General features: G+C 34.9%; 1 non-coding gene across 1 annotated transcript; it reads left to right on the plus strand.

Annotated features, from left to right (window-relative positions):
- Window positions 1–607: 607 nt before the first annotated feature.
- LOC128284881 (small nucleolar RNA R71) lies at window positions 608–714 on the plus strand. The gene has a single exon (XR_008275301.1). It is a non-coding gene; the product is annotated as a small nucleolar RNA R71 (small nucleolar RNA).
- Window positions 715–15,632: the final 14,918 nt, after the last annotated feature.

Below are 15,632 nucleotides of genomic sequence, written 5' to 3' on the forward strand. Positions count from 1 at the left end.
ATTGACGCTTGCTAATTCTTAAGTGCTGTTTCAGTATTCTGAAAAAGAGTTTTTGACACCGAGATAAACTTTGTGAGCATCTCCTTAAGGTTCGATTTTTTTTTTGCTGGTAAGGTGGTTGTTGGAAACTTGGGGGATGTTGTGGCCTTTGATTTCCTTGGCCACCCCACGAGAAGTTGGGATGGTTCATCCAACCTACATTATAAGTGTTACTGTATAGGTTATTTTGCGATCTAGAATTATTATTACCCATATATTGAACTTGTTCCTCCTCGGTGCTAGGGTTGAAGGATTGATATTCTGTGTGTACTCCTCCTCCATTTGAATCGCACCTCATCACGAGATGTACTTGTTAATCTTGTTATTTAAAAGTTCTACCTGGTTAAATAGCATAGTAACCGCATCGAGGTTGAAAACACCGGCTGCTTTCGTCGGCTTTGTCCTCATGACTTGCCACTGATAATTATTCAGTGGCATCTCTTCTATAAATTCATAAGCCTCTTCAGGTGTCTTATTATTAATAGTTCCACCAGCAGCTGTGTCAATCATCTGTTTAGTCGAAGGATTCAGGTCGTGGTGAAAAGTTTGAACTTGTAGCCAAAGTGGTAACCCATGGTGAGGGCACCTTCTCAATAGATCCTTGTATCTCTCCCATGCATCATAGAGTGTTTCTAAATCCATCTGCACAAAAGAAGAATAATCATTCATTAATTTAGCCATTTTAGCCGGTGGAAAGTATTTAAGTAAAAATTTTTCCCCAAGTAGTAATTGACCCTCGTGGTAACGAGTTCAACCATTGTTTAGCCTTATTCCTCAATGAAAAGGGAAACAACCGAAGGCGAATGACATCATCAGAAACGCCATTGATCTTAAAAGTGTCACAAAACTCTAGAAAATTTTCCAAATGAGCGTTTGGATCCTCGTCCTGCAAACCATCAAACTGAACAAACTGTTGTATCATTTGAATCGTGTTAGGTTTCAGTTCAAAATTATTTGCAGCAACAACAGGTCTAACTATACTCGATTCAGTTCCTGTTAAATTAGGTTTAGCATAATCATACATAGTATGAGGAGCAGGATTCTGATTTATTGGATCTGTGGCAACAATAGGAGGTAGCTGATTATTCTGATTTTCAGCCATCCCCTCAGTTGTAGTTTGACTATCGTCCTCTTTCCCTTCCTCTATGTATCGTAGGCTTCACCTTATTTCTCTTTGGTTTCTGTGGGTTGTGCTTTCGTTCTCACTATCAAAAAGTAGAGGTCCTGATGGGTTTCTTCTAGTCATAAACTATAAAAAAACCTGCCAGAAGCAAATAAAAGAAAAATTTAATAATTTAAGCAAAAATAAATTTAAATTGCAATAAAAATAAATGGCTAAAATAATAAAAATTAAGTGTTCCTAATATCTTAGTTCCCCGAAAATTACGCCAAAAACTTGATGTGATGTCTCGTGATAAGTTTTAAATTTATGATTGATCGTACTTGAAAACTAACTATTATCATGATGAAGGAAGCGCACCTATCGACCAGTAGTATAGTTTATAGCAAGACCGTAATGTCGAAACCACAGGAACTAAAAGTACTAGTATTAACTTTTTTTTTTATTATCTAGCCTAAAAATAAGAGGATTTGTTTTATCTAAACTAATTAGCTAAACTAAGAATGCACAAGAAGTAAATTGGGGAAATACTTTTGGGAAAACTGATTGATTTAGACAATACCCAAGGGAAATTCCACCTAGACTTCACTTGTTACTTGACTCTAAATTAGACGATTTATTCACTTGACTTGATCCGTAGAAATCTCTAATTTATATTATTATCTCTCTCGAGACTAACAACGTCTAACCCTAGGTTGATTAATTGAAATCTCTTTCTAATTAAAACCCCTAGTGTTGCATTAACTCGATCTATGGATTCCCTTATTAGGTTTGACCCTAATCCGACAGATTTATGTCGGCCTATGTCTAGGGGTGCAATCAACTCCGCTTAATTATGCTAGATCTACTATTAGACAGGAACTTTTGCTCCTCTGAATAAGCACATCAATACTTGAATCAATAACCTAGAATATTAAAACAAGAATTTAGAACACATAATTAAGAACAAATCAAATATTTATCATATAATTCAGAAAATAATAACAAGATCCGTATTAGGTTTCATTCCCCTTAGGTATTTAGGGGATTTAGTTCATAAGTGTAAAAGGAAACATCTCAGTAGAGTAATAATAACAAAACATAAAGAAAACCCAAAAACCCCTGAAGGAAATTGAAGGGAGATCTTCAGTCTTGAAGGAGATTCCGGCTTCTGAGATGGATCTGTCGGCTTTCTTCGAATAATTCCTTGCCTCCTACTCCGTGTGTTCTTTCTAGGTACCTCCTGGGGTGTTTATATAGGCTTTAGAATGCTTCAAAGCCCTCAAGAGTGGCCTTTTCCAAATAGAACTAGACTTGGGCTTGACAGGGACACACCCGTATGCCAGGCCCGTGTGGGGTGGCTTAGGCCGTGTTTAGAGTCTGTTAAATAGACACGACCGTGTGGTCTACTCGTTTGAAGAAGTCTAGGTCATGTTGATTTCCCACGTTGACCCATTTTTTCCATTTTTGGCCCGTTTCTCGTTTTTTTTACTCTCCTATGCTCACCTAAGTATAAGACATGAAATTAAAGGATTAGAAGTATCAAATTCCGCAAATTTAATGATAATTCATCCAAAAATGTGCTTAAGCATGAGATAAAATATGTATAAATTATGACTTATCAGTGACATGATTAAATCTATTAACTTTTGGATTATTTATTAATTAAGTCCTAATTAGTTTAAGGTTAAATTGAAATAATGTTTGTTTAGTTGGAATTTAATATAATTGAAGGACAAATTGTGTAATTGGACCTTCCTTAAATGGCCTAATAATAGATATGATGTGGAATTATCTAAATTGTGGTAAATTGCAATTAAATCCTAAATAAATAAGGAATTACTAATTAATTAGTTTTTTAGTGTAATTGGAAATGGTGGGTTCGAGGCCACAATCTCGATGTGTCAGGCCTTAAATATTAATTTTTTAATATTCACAAGGTTATTAGTGTCTTATGAAAATTTGGTTTAGAAATTTTAACATTTGGATGATTAATTAAAGAATAGGACTAAATCGTAAAAGCTACAAAAGTCCTTTGCTATGTGTTTAAAAGGGTTAATAGAGTATAGAGGGGATCTAAAGGATAATTAGACCCTTAATATTCATAATGGACAATAATGGGTTCATGATTTTTGAAATTTGAATGAAATAATAAAATGGCATAATAGTAATTAGGTAAATAGACGTTTTTAAAGTAAAATATGATGAAATTTCTAGTCCATCTTCTTCTATCATCCTTTCACAAATCGAATGACCATTTTTTGGGAGAAGAAAGCTTCAGCCAAGCTTGAGTTCTTCGATTGAGTGAGTAAACCTCATTCATTTTTAGTAATTTTTATATTTTTGAACTCGTTTTAGCTCGATCTAGCTAACCCGAGGACTAATCCATAAAAATCTCAAATGTTAAGAATTTTACCATTGATGAGTTTGGGTTATTTTTGAAGATTTATGAAAGATTATTGAACTTTGTTGTTAGTTAGGGCTATTCTGTTAAGTAGTTTTGATGATTTTAATATTTAAGGACTAAAATATGAAAATAGTAAAAGTACAATGATTAATGTTAAATAATAGTAAATATGGGCTGTAGAGAGACCCAAAACAATTCTGTAGGACTTAGTTTTAATGAAAATCGGTTAAATTGCAAGTTTTGGACTTATAGACTAAATTGCATAATAGCAAAATATTTGGGGCAATTTTGTAAAAATAAAAAAAGACTTTATTGCCCAAAAAGAGTTAATTATAATGTTGAAATCAGCTAATTGAATGAAATTATTATTTTAGATCAAGAATGAGTTGAAAATCGAGGCATAGAGAAGTTGCTGAATAGTCCTTGCACTTTGGCAATTACTGCAAATCAGTCCGGTAAGTTCATACTGTTATTTCTTTACTATAATGATTCTATGTATACATTCCTTGGTTGTAATAATTAAATTCATTGTTACACTTAACAATTGATTGATTGAAATACATGATAAATGAATAAAGTGACTAGTTATCAAGTATTAAGCCGATGATATAGATCGTAATGATGGCTGAGATCCTGCATATGTCGCGGATTCTCTACAGCTTGTGTGAGAGCACCGTGAAATGGTGATGACTTAGCAGGTACTATGTATTGGTGATACAGACCGTAGCGATGGCTAGGATCCTGTATATGTTGTGAATTCTCTACATCTTGTGTGAGCAGCATCGTGAGATGGTGAATATTTAGCAGGTACCATGTACTAGTGTTACAAACTATAACGATGACTAAGATCTTACATATGTTGTAGATTCTCTGCAGCTCGTGTGAGTAGTATCGTGAGCCGGTCAAAATTCTGAAGCTAACTTGAATGGGCAATATGCTGCGATTACCAAGATAAGACCTTAACTATATGACGACTAGAAATATGTTTTGAATTAATGTACTTTGTAATACTCACTTGTTATGAGTTGTGATTGACAGAAATTCTGATGATAACCTTGTTGATTATTTATGTTTATTCAGTAAGCTCTATCGTTTTAATCGACGAACTTACTAAGCTATATGAAAGCTTACTCGTGTTATTGTTTGCTTCTTTGTAGATTACATTTGGTAGATAGGAGACCGGATCAATTTAAGGAATCACACTATCTTGAGGAACACTTGGTAGATTTTCTAAACAATTTGGCTTGTATGGCATGTAATAGGCAAATGGTAATGTTATAATGTTCATAGCTAAGTGTGGTGTCTTAGTATGTTGATGTTGTTGAATGGTAGGCTATGAAGTATGATATTGGGTGTTTGATGTTTGAATATGGATATTAATTGGTATGCTTACTAAAGGTTACACCAAACTTGTGTGAATAGTGGTGGAGTGGTATGTGCCATTTTAGCTTGGTATAAAATGGTTGAATTGGCTTGTTATGTATATGTTAGAGCTTGTAAATGATAATTAGGTTAATGCTAGATGTGAGCATTATAAAGTGTCATTATAGAGGTTACTTGAATGTAATCTTAAGTGGATGAATGTGGTATATTTTGGATGCTTTCAGTGTGTTTTAAGGTGTTACTAAGTTGTGGTATGGGTTGATTTAGGTACTTATACAATTGGTTGAAGGTTAAGTATGATTTTGGTTAATTTTGGGCACATACGGCCTGGGGTACGAAATGTTACATGACCATGTGATGCACACGGGCGTGTGCCTTGTGCATGTTAGGTGTGTTACACAGGTGGACAGACGAGTGGACACACGGGCGTGTAGGAGAACCACACGGTCGTATGACCCCATGTAGATGAAAATTTCTATTTTTGTTTGAAATGTTCTGATTTGTTTCGCTTTAGTCCCTAATTGTTCGTAAGCTATTTTTAGGGCCTTGGGGGCAGATTCAAGGCCTGTAAATGTATGTCTTACTCATTTGGATTTTTAACAGTATTAAAAGAATTTATCTAATATTTGAATGTTAATTGATGTGAGTAATTCTGATAAATATTGTAACCCTCGTAACCTTATTTTTGGTGACAAAAACATGATATAAATTTTATAGTTTTACTCCTCATCGATTTTTCTGGAGATTTATATGGAAACTTCAGATCCTCTCTAAAATCTGAATCTTTGCATAGAGATTGGGCCATGAGATGCTCCCAACGAATGTTAAAATTTCTTCTATTAAACAAAATGTTGAGAAAGGATGCTTGAGGTGTAGGGGAGGGGAGGAGAACGTCATTCATACGCTTAAAGACTGTCCGAAAGCTCACGCTATTCTTACCATTGGTGGGCTTGATGGGAGGATTCTTGATAACACTTATGAGAGATGCATCGATTGGTTGGAGGATGCTAATTCTTATATACGAATTTTGCACCTAGTGCCTTATTGGAATGTCCAAAGCAAATGGATTATGCCCAGTGCTCAATGGTATAATCAAAATAAAAGTTGTGCCCTCACTCATAGGAACGTTTAAAGGAAAATGCGCCTAATGCTCATCGACATATAACCGAAGTAACCTGTAACAACTCGTTTTTAGTGGTGTCGAAAATAGTAGTTTCAGGGCCACGATTTCGACAAGTGAGTTAGTTAATATTTTTAATTTAATATTTACGATTATTATTAAGGTCATATTAAATTTTGGTTAAGAAATTTTAATGTTTAAATAGTTAATTAAATAAAAAGGACTAAATCATAAAAGCTGCAAAAGTTAGTTCTAATAGTTAAATGTGTTAAATGGCTAAATCAGTCAAGGTATAAGGGTTGAAGTAGAAATTATGCCATATTCAAAAAGGCTTACATAGTTACTGATTGTTTTTAGTTAAATTTTATGTTATATATAATTAAAAGAAAGTAAGTTCGAATAAAATAAACAAACATATCACCTTATTTTTTTAAGTTCATCTTCTTCTAACAGATAAAAACACCATTGTTGAGGCCAAGGAGGTTCAGCAAGCTGTCTTCCTTATATGTGTGTGTTTTGAGATCAAGAAGCGCAATAACTAGATTGAAATCGAAGAAAAGCTAAGGTTTTGGATTAGTTGTCGACTTTGAGTTCACAACCATTTTGGTCGAGGTAAGTTCGTAAGTTAATTTAGTAGTTAATTGTTTGATGTTTTGTAATTTAATGCTTATCTATATATATGAAAGATATCATGACATTTTAAACTGTAAAAGCATAAGACCATAGTTGAAAGATACTATGGCACTAAATCAAAAAGGCATAAGAACATAGTTGAAAGATAATATGGCACTAAACTGTAAAGGTATAACACCATAGTTGAAAGATACTATCGCACTACCTCGGTAAGCATAAGACCATGATAGGAAGATACCATGGCCCTTTTTTTGGAAAGGTGAATTATTCGAAAAGGTACATCATTATAGTGAATACTTAATTGATCTTTCAAGGTTTGTTGTATGAAAATGTATCAATGAAATATAAATTTTTTATTACTTAATGCATTAAGTTAAATAAACTTGTAATAGCTAATTATGTTACATTTTATATGAGCTTATTAAGTCTAAATTGCTTACGTTGTTTATATTTTTCCTTGTAGATCCTAAAAAGCTTTGACCATTGGAAGATCGAGTTGGAGTACACACACTATCTGTTCATCATCTTGGTAGATGTTTTGATCTTTTGATGTTGGTTATATATGGCATGTATTAGGAACCTTTAAGCTATTTTTGTTAATGTGATGATGTTTTAGCTCCCTTTTAGCTATTTGTACATATGTGGCTTGGTGTTGGATTGAAGTTGTATAAAAGATGGTGTTGGTATCTTAATTTCATCTATCTTTATATATATGGTCATAATAAGTTTGTGGTAGACATAAATGGTAATAATGAATTGTAACACCCCTAACCCATCACTGTCGTCAGATTAGGGTTACGAAGTATTACAATACAATTCAGAGCATTTAACTTTAAACAGAAACAGTTATACAAATTACATAATAACATCTAATAATTTATTTTAATCAAGGTAAAAATACACTTATGAGCCTTAAATCAAACCTACGGGGCCCTAAAAATAGTTTGGAAATGTTCGAGGATAATTTTGAAACAAATCAGAAAAGTTTGAAAAATTGACAATTTTTAAAAACAAGGGTCACACGACTGTGTGGCCACCCGTGTGGCAGACCATGTAACTTTTGAAATAATTGCACATGGCTGTGTCGCAGACTGTGTGCCAGACTATATGCTAGACCATGTGTGCATTCGAAGTTTGGTCACACGGCTGTGTCGCCAGGCCGTGTAACTCTCTATAACCATATGTATTTTCGAAATATGATCACACGATCGTGTCGTAGGCCATGTGAAACCTGCACTTAAAAATAATAATGACACAAGCCATTTTCTACCATTTGCTTACACACCATGGCAACCCAATTCCATATACATTCATATGACTAAAGCACATTCAAATACACTAAAAAACATGTCAAATTCACTCAACCTATATCTAACTAATATGCCATCATTTGACACCTCAATTCATATTCCAAAACTAACCAAATTTAAAGTTATACTCCATAACACATTCATGCACTAATCACATTAACAAGTGTTCATTCAAACTCTCAAATCATAAATCATATCATACTAAAACTTACCATTTCTTTTCTCTTTCAAGCATATATTCATACCATAATTTCAAACACCAAAATAAGACTTATACCAAATGACCAAATAACATGACATGAACATAAACACTTACAAGTTAATACTAAACATAGGCATCATTCAACACTTCCATAATTGCCACATAATTTACAATTAAACAACTACACATTTCACCTATTACATGCCATATAATCCAAAAGTTAACTTCAAAACTACCAAAATATGTCTGGATAGTGTGATCCTCAAGTTGATTCGATTGCCTGATTCCACAAAACGCTTTCTACAAGGAAACAAGAAAATAACATGAATAAGCCTTTATAGAGCTTAGTAAGTTTAATGGTTAAAACGATAAATCTTATCGAATTAAACATAACATTTATAATAACAAGAGTAATAAACAATGTTTCTTGTCAACCACAATCATTAACAGGTGAGTATATACATACAATCATGTACAGGTTACATTTTAATATAATCATATGAGATCATTCAATTTTAAGCCACAATGCTATCAGAAAATTTATAAGCAACTTTCAAACAATTCAATAATAAGTCATTTAACATTAGAGATATTATTCAATGAACGATTTACATATATGATTATACAGTTATCCATTTGAAACATGCCTGGGCACCAAATGTCAAGCCTAAAGACTTTACATCCGTCCCCAATAATATGCAAGAATCACTGTAATATAATATGATAGGTCACAACAAATGTTAAACCTCGATATATTCCGTGTATAAACACAAATCAGTAATAACTGGAATGGAATAAGGGATTGTGGAGACTTATTCGGTTATCAAGCGGTGGTGGACCTCCACTATGCTATTCATTGTTTGCAGATTATTTAGTTTTATTTTGTGAAGCTTGTATTGATCAAGTCATAATTATACATAATGTTCTGTAACACTTCCGCCATTTCTCAGGCCACAAAGTCAATGCTCGCAAGTCAAAGGTATTCTTTTCTGCTAATACGTCAGACTCTATTGCTTCCACTATTTCTCAACAATTGGGTTTTCAAAAAGTAGACGACTTCGGTGTGTACTTGAGTATGCCACTTTTTTTACCAAAGAGTTAAGAATGCCACGTTTCAATTCCTTATTGATAAAATTCGTAACAAGCTCGCAGGTTGGGAAGCCAAGAAGCTTTCTTTAACAGGAAGAGTGATTTTAGCTAAGATTGTTCTAATTACCATTTCTAGTTACTTCAAGCAGACTACTGTGATTCCAGTTGGGATGTGCAGTGATATAGAAAAGTTGATTTGTGGTTTTATTTGGGGATCTACTAATGGGAGGAGGAAAGTTCCCCTTGTTACTTGGGACTCTAATTATCGGCCTATGGTTAATGGGGGATGAGGCCTTTGAAAATTGGGTGATCAAAATAAAGCTTTTCTTTTTAAACTCGGATTTTAAGCTATGTGGGTTCAAGTTTTAAGATGAAAAAATAAAGTTGAGGGAGTGTGCCCTATTTCGATTGATCAACCACTTTACTCCTTTGTTTGAGGCCACTCTCTAAAACTTGGGAGTCGCTTCGTAAATGTATTCATTCGGTTATACGGGATGGTAGATCAACGAAAATTTGGGAGGATAGTTTGATACCAGGTATGGGTCCTTTGATGGAACAATTTCAGACTCCAACGATGCCGCATGGATTAACTTAGTTCGGAACTGGAATAGTTTTCTGCCTTTTTTTGATTATCAAATACCGGTTAAATTTGCCTCGGTAATGCCACTCTCAGTGGCTGCAGGTTCGGACATTTGCATTTGGCGAGATACATCGCATGGATTGTGCACAGTGGGATCTGCATATTGTAAGCTTGCTGGTGCTAATTGGGAGCCGAAAGATGGGAAATGGAAGGTGATTTGGAAAGTTCTAGGACCTCAGAGAGTTAGACAATTCCTCTGGCCAGCTGTTAAAGAGCGTTTATTGACGAATAACGACTGATTGAGGAGAGGCATTTCGGGTTCAAATCTTTGCTCCATTTGTAAGTGTTTTCCTGAATCACCTCTTCATGCCTTAGAGAGATTGCTTCGGCGCTAAAGATGTTTGGGATCAAATTGCTCCAATTGGAGTGAGGAACAACTTCTATGCTATGGACTTAGAGCCTTGGCTTTTAGGACGAATTCAAAACTGCTTGAACATCTTGAGGAGGGGGATGGATTGGGGAACATATTTTGCTGTCGTTTGCTTCAAAATATGGAAGTAAAGGCATTGGTTTATATTTCAGAACAAAGGTTTAAATCCGAGGGAAGTGGTATTAAGAAGTTTGTGCATGGCCAAGGGCTATTTTAGTTCTACTAATAACACTGTTGGCTCCAAGAGGTTGACCGACTCTGTAACTGAATGGTCTAAGAATCCTTGTGGTGCTGTCAAAATTAATACTGATAGAGCTAGAGCTGATTCGGGTATGATGGCATCAGCAGGTGGTGTTATCCGAGATGATAAAGGCCAGTGGATTCTAGGCTTCTCTCAAAATATTGGGGTTGGTACTGTACTGCAATCTGAACTTTTGGCTATCTTTGATGGATTTTCGATTGCTTGGAGTTGGGGCTACCGAGAGGTGATCCTTGAAAGGGATTGCAAGGAAACTGTGGATTTGATCAATGCTGGTGTATACTTTCTTCCTTCACTGGCATTGGTTAAGGATATACAAAATATGTGTAAAAGAAACTAGATCATTAGTATTAAATATATCTCAAGAGAGATCAACAGAAATGTGGATTTTCTAGCTAAACAGACTTTGCGGTACAGGTCTAGCCTCCATCTGTTTGAGGAACCTACGCCGGCAATTCTAAAGCTGCTGGAACTTGATGCTCCGGGGTTCATTTCTGATATTGTTTCGCTTAGTTAGGCAATTTCTCTTTTAAATGCATTCCCTTTTGTTTCCATATATATATATATATATATATATCATACCACTATTTGTTTAACATTTGAACGATGAAATTTTTTAAGCAAATTGCATCTGCTGTTGTTACTTTATCCATGTTGAATGGCAAAATAAATAAGCCTCCACCAACTTGAGTTATTATATTCGTACTGTTAATTCATTTTACAACCTAAATTTCTTCCATCAAAATTAACACAAATACAAAATTTATTAAATTAGTTCATTTGGGTTCCTAAGATTGGAGAACTCATTGTTTACCTTGATGGGAGAAGAAGGAAAAGAAATAATTTCCAAAGAAGAATTTGGTGAAGGATGAGAAACAATTTTGTGAGATTCAAGAATTTTAAAACTCACCTCTACTATTTTGAATTTATTTGTTTTTTTCTTACATCCATAATTTATTGATGCTGCTCAAAACATATGTAGAACCTTATTTAAATTTAAATGATTGGCAGGATTTTGATCTAAGCCTTCACCATAATCTACAATTCTATCTTTATTCATATTTATAAGATTGAATAGGATCACACGAATTAATAACATGATACACACATATAATTAATATCCATCAAATCATACTAACTAATAACATTTCAACACATTTAAGTTTCAATATCTTTGTACATATCTAAAACTAAACACCAACAAATAATATGCTAACACGTAACTAAGTAAGATTTTGTGCTAGCTCCCTTTGTGAGCCTAGCTCCCTATGCTAGTTCTCTATGATAAATTTTTGTGCGTGCTTCTTTCCGAGCCATGTTGGATATATTGGTATATCAAAAGATTGTGAGTACTCACCATTCTATTAATGTGATGTTGGGCTTTGCGGCCTTGGGACATGTGGAGAGATAAGGGAATGTGGAGCTACGCTCGATTCACTAGGACATGTTAGTATATAGTAGAGTGTATTGCTTCGCATTGCACTTATGAGATATGTTATAAGGACTCTATGAGTTATTCTGAGGCATTATAAGGAGATCCGTATGTCCAATGAGACTAAGATAAGTGTGGGGGCGAGAACATATCTTATGTTCCTTAGCCCTTTTGATAAGACAAGTTTGTGAGCGTGTTTCGCACTATATAAGACTTGTTTTTCGTACAACCAGAAGCTAAGTTTTTAATATTGACTTTTAGTAACACATGTGAAATTGTTTTACAAACCTATTTTTTCTGATAGGATCTGTGAACTGGGTTTCACAACCTTACCCACAAACCTAGTGGGCGAAATGATTTTTAAGACTAAGTTTTCTTTCAGTTTTAAGCTTTGTTTTAAAGCATACCTTGTTGATTCCTGATTATTCATCGAGTTCACAATGAACTCACCCACTCCTCTCTTATTTTGTAGGTAAGTAGGTTGCGGATTGCAGTGACGAGGTAAATGACTGGGCAAGGCTTGCCCTGACTAGATATTGGTAAACTTGTGAAAATAGGCGATGGGGTTTATTTTATGAGGGTTTTAGACTTATTATGTTTTGATATTGTTATTCAAATAGTTTCTATAAAGTTTTAGTTATATTGCTTTGCTAACCATGACTTAGAATATTTGATTATCTTTTGTTATGAATAAAATAAATGTTTTTCATGCATAAGTATTATGTCGATTTACTTTTAAAATATGCGAGTCAAATTTATTGCTAAATATTGTTTCCTGCGACCTTTATATGGTTGGGATTTCAAAAATTACATGCATAACCCTGTTAGCGATAGTCTTATTACTTAGCAAACCTAAGTGAATTATGCGAACCCATGTATTTATGCGAATCCTATTAAAGTATGAAAACCTATGCATGTATGATACCTCTAGTTGCAAAGTTAGTTTGTTTGCAAACTTAATTATTTTATGAAATCTTAATATTTAGCAAACCTATACTACAGTATGTGAACCTATACTTTTGTATGGAATCATACCTTGTTTCTTGTGAATTCATGTTGAATGTTGCTAAATGAGCTTATGTTATTTGATGTATGCAAATTCTTAAGTCTTTTTAATATTTATCATATTAACCTTTCCTTTGATGTTTTATAAGCTCGCACATTTACATTATGTGTATGAAAATAATTTTGCTACAATATTTTAATTTAACACATTATTATCGTAAGTAAGTGGTGTGTTAGAGGTTAGGTTGGGAGTTAACGGAGAGTTACATTAGTGGTTAATATGGCATACCGAATTTGGGTCGAACTTACTTGGTTGGGTTTGGGGTGTTACAAATGGAGTAGAGAGTGATGAGTTGACCCAAAATAGAATTGAAGACGGTAAGGACACACAATAAATAATAAGAAAAGTGAAGAATCTTGGAGATATTAAGGATGCTTTTTATCAAGAGCAACTATAAAAAAAATTAAAAGGGATAGAGTAGGTAGAGGAAAGTTTTGTGATTGATTTTTGGTAAATTATGACGATAACATAGTCATTAACAAATTAGTAATTTATCTTGAAACCATGAATAGAATTGGGTAAAGGAAGTGGTTATTTTGTGGGTCTATACATATTTCAAACCTATGTTTTAGTGATGAATTACAAAATCATGTGATTCTCTCATTGAACATTAAGGGTGTAAATAGTGAAACTAAGTTGAATGCTTCATGGAGGTGGTTCTTTCTTCTCTCATTATTTTCTTGATAGGGAATTGAAAATAAATGATGCAAAAATTTGGGTTGATGGTGTAATGCCCCAAAATTTATATTTTTGTTTTTGTTAAAATTTGACACAAGTGTGTATCTGCTTTAGTGGTTAAGTGTTCTGGATGTGTGTGGAAGGGCCTAAGTTTAAGCCATGACTTGGGCAAATTTTGGCTTTTTCCTTAATTAAGCTTTAACTTCTAGTCAGCATGCTTATATTAAGTTATTTGTAATTTTCCATTAGAATGGGTCTGCCTGTCTGGTGGTTAAATGGAGTGATAATATGATGGAGGTCTTGTGTTCGATTCTTTGTGATGACAAGGGGTAGTATTTTTGCTTCAATTTCGGATAGAGTTGTATGGAAAGGGGATTCTGAGTAGTGGGTTGTTAATGGAATAGTGGTGAGAGATTTGAGGAGATAATAGGGGAAGTTATCAGAATTTTTTTCTATTCTGATTTTTTATTTTCAAATTTTCGGCTCTCTCTCTCCTTTTCCTAAAATTCTGACGGTAACTTCCCTTTGTTGTCGAAATTTTCTATTTCTTTTTCATACCTCTTTCAGTTTTCTTGATTCGTTACTCTTTGTGCAAATCCTGGTCGTGTCCGTTTGGTAAGTTCCGTTTTGCTTAATTTTAACACTTTTCGGCAAAGTGCTGATGATGGATTGGATTTGATGTTTTCAGTTAGGTGAAGATTTGGAGGCTCGTAATCTCTGTTTGGAGACTTAGGTTTGTGGAATCCTAGTTGCTCGATCGAAGGTAAGGTTTTGAAGGTTTAGGTTGAACATCTCATTATAATTTTATTTAAGTTTCGTTAGTAACATTGAGCTTGAGGGATGGAATATCGATTATAGGTTCTGGAGTGCTCGGGGATTGTTTTAGCTTCAAACGGAAGTAGGTGTGTACTCGGATAGCAAGAAAGTGTGTTTTTGGCAAAAGCCAAAAACCTTTATGTTGATGCCACACGGCTATGTGGTTGGCCATATGGTAGGCCGTGTGCTATAACACAGGCGTGTGATCGACGAGGCCAGGAGTGCGCACAAGACACGGCCGTGTGATGGCTAGGCTGGCCGTGTGCGACATACGGGCTGGACTGAGTTGGGCCGTGTAGGCCATACGAGCGTGTGGGATTTTGGGCCGGGCTGTGTGATCCACACGACCAAGGGAAAGTTGGGCCGTGTGGGCCACACGGGTGTGTAGGCCCACACGAGCAAGCTACATGGGGGTGTGAGCCCATTTATTTGAAATGATTGCTAGGGTTGCACTGGTCACCCAAGTCGACTGTGAATCTACTGTAGGGTCGGTAAGCATTACCTAGACCCCTAAATATATAATTTAAGTGTATATGATGCATGATTAACTATGCATGATTATTGATATGTGTATGTATATGTATGACCAATAGTTCCATAAAAGCATCGCATATTGTATGTTTGCATTGCATTGGGTGGGGATGATGATATTTGGAGGAAGTGTATTGAAAGGCTCTCAAGCCTAATTTACTGGCAACTCAGCTGCAAACTACTGTCTAGTGCCGCATTCGGTACTACTTGGAGTGCAGGGATGGGTGGGTTGATTATATCCCTACATGGAGTGCAAGGTTGGACGGAGATGGTGTGTAGAGGCTGGTTGGGTAGGATTTGTGATTGCATATTTGTTACTATTACTGATATTGTGTTGGGATAAGGCCCTACTGCATGACTGTTTCTGTACTGAGATGGGCTAAGGCCCAAACTAAAACTGATATTGTTACCATAAAGGGCTTAGACCCAGACTGTGATTATCTGTTTACTGTTTGTTTGTAATGTATGGGGTTTACACACTGAGTTTATGTAAACTCACCCTTTCTGTTCAATCTGTATAGGTAATCCCCAAACATAGGCGGATCAGTGCGATGGAGG

This window comes from Gossypium arboreum, chromosome 11 (assembly GCF_025698485.1).
Source record: "Gossypium arboreum isolate Shixiya-1 chromosome 11, ASM2569848v2, whole genome shotgun sequence".
Classification (NCBI taxonomy): domain Eukaryota; kingdom Viridiplantae; phylum Streptophyta; class Magnoliopsida; order Malvales; family Malvaceae; genus Gossypium; species Gossypium arboreum.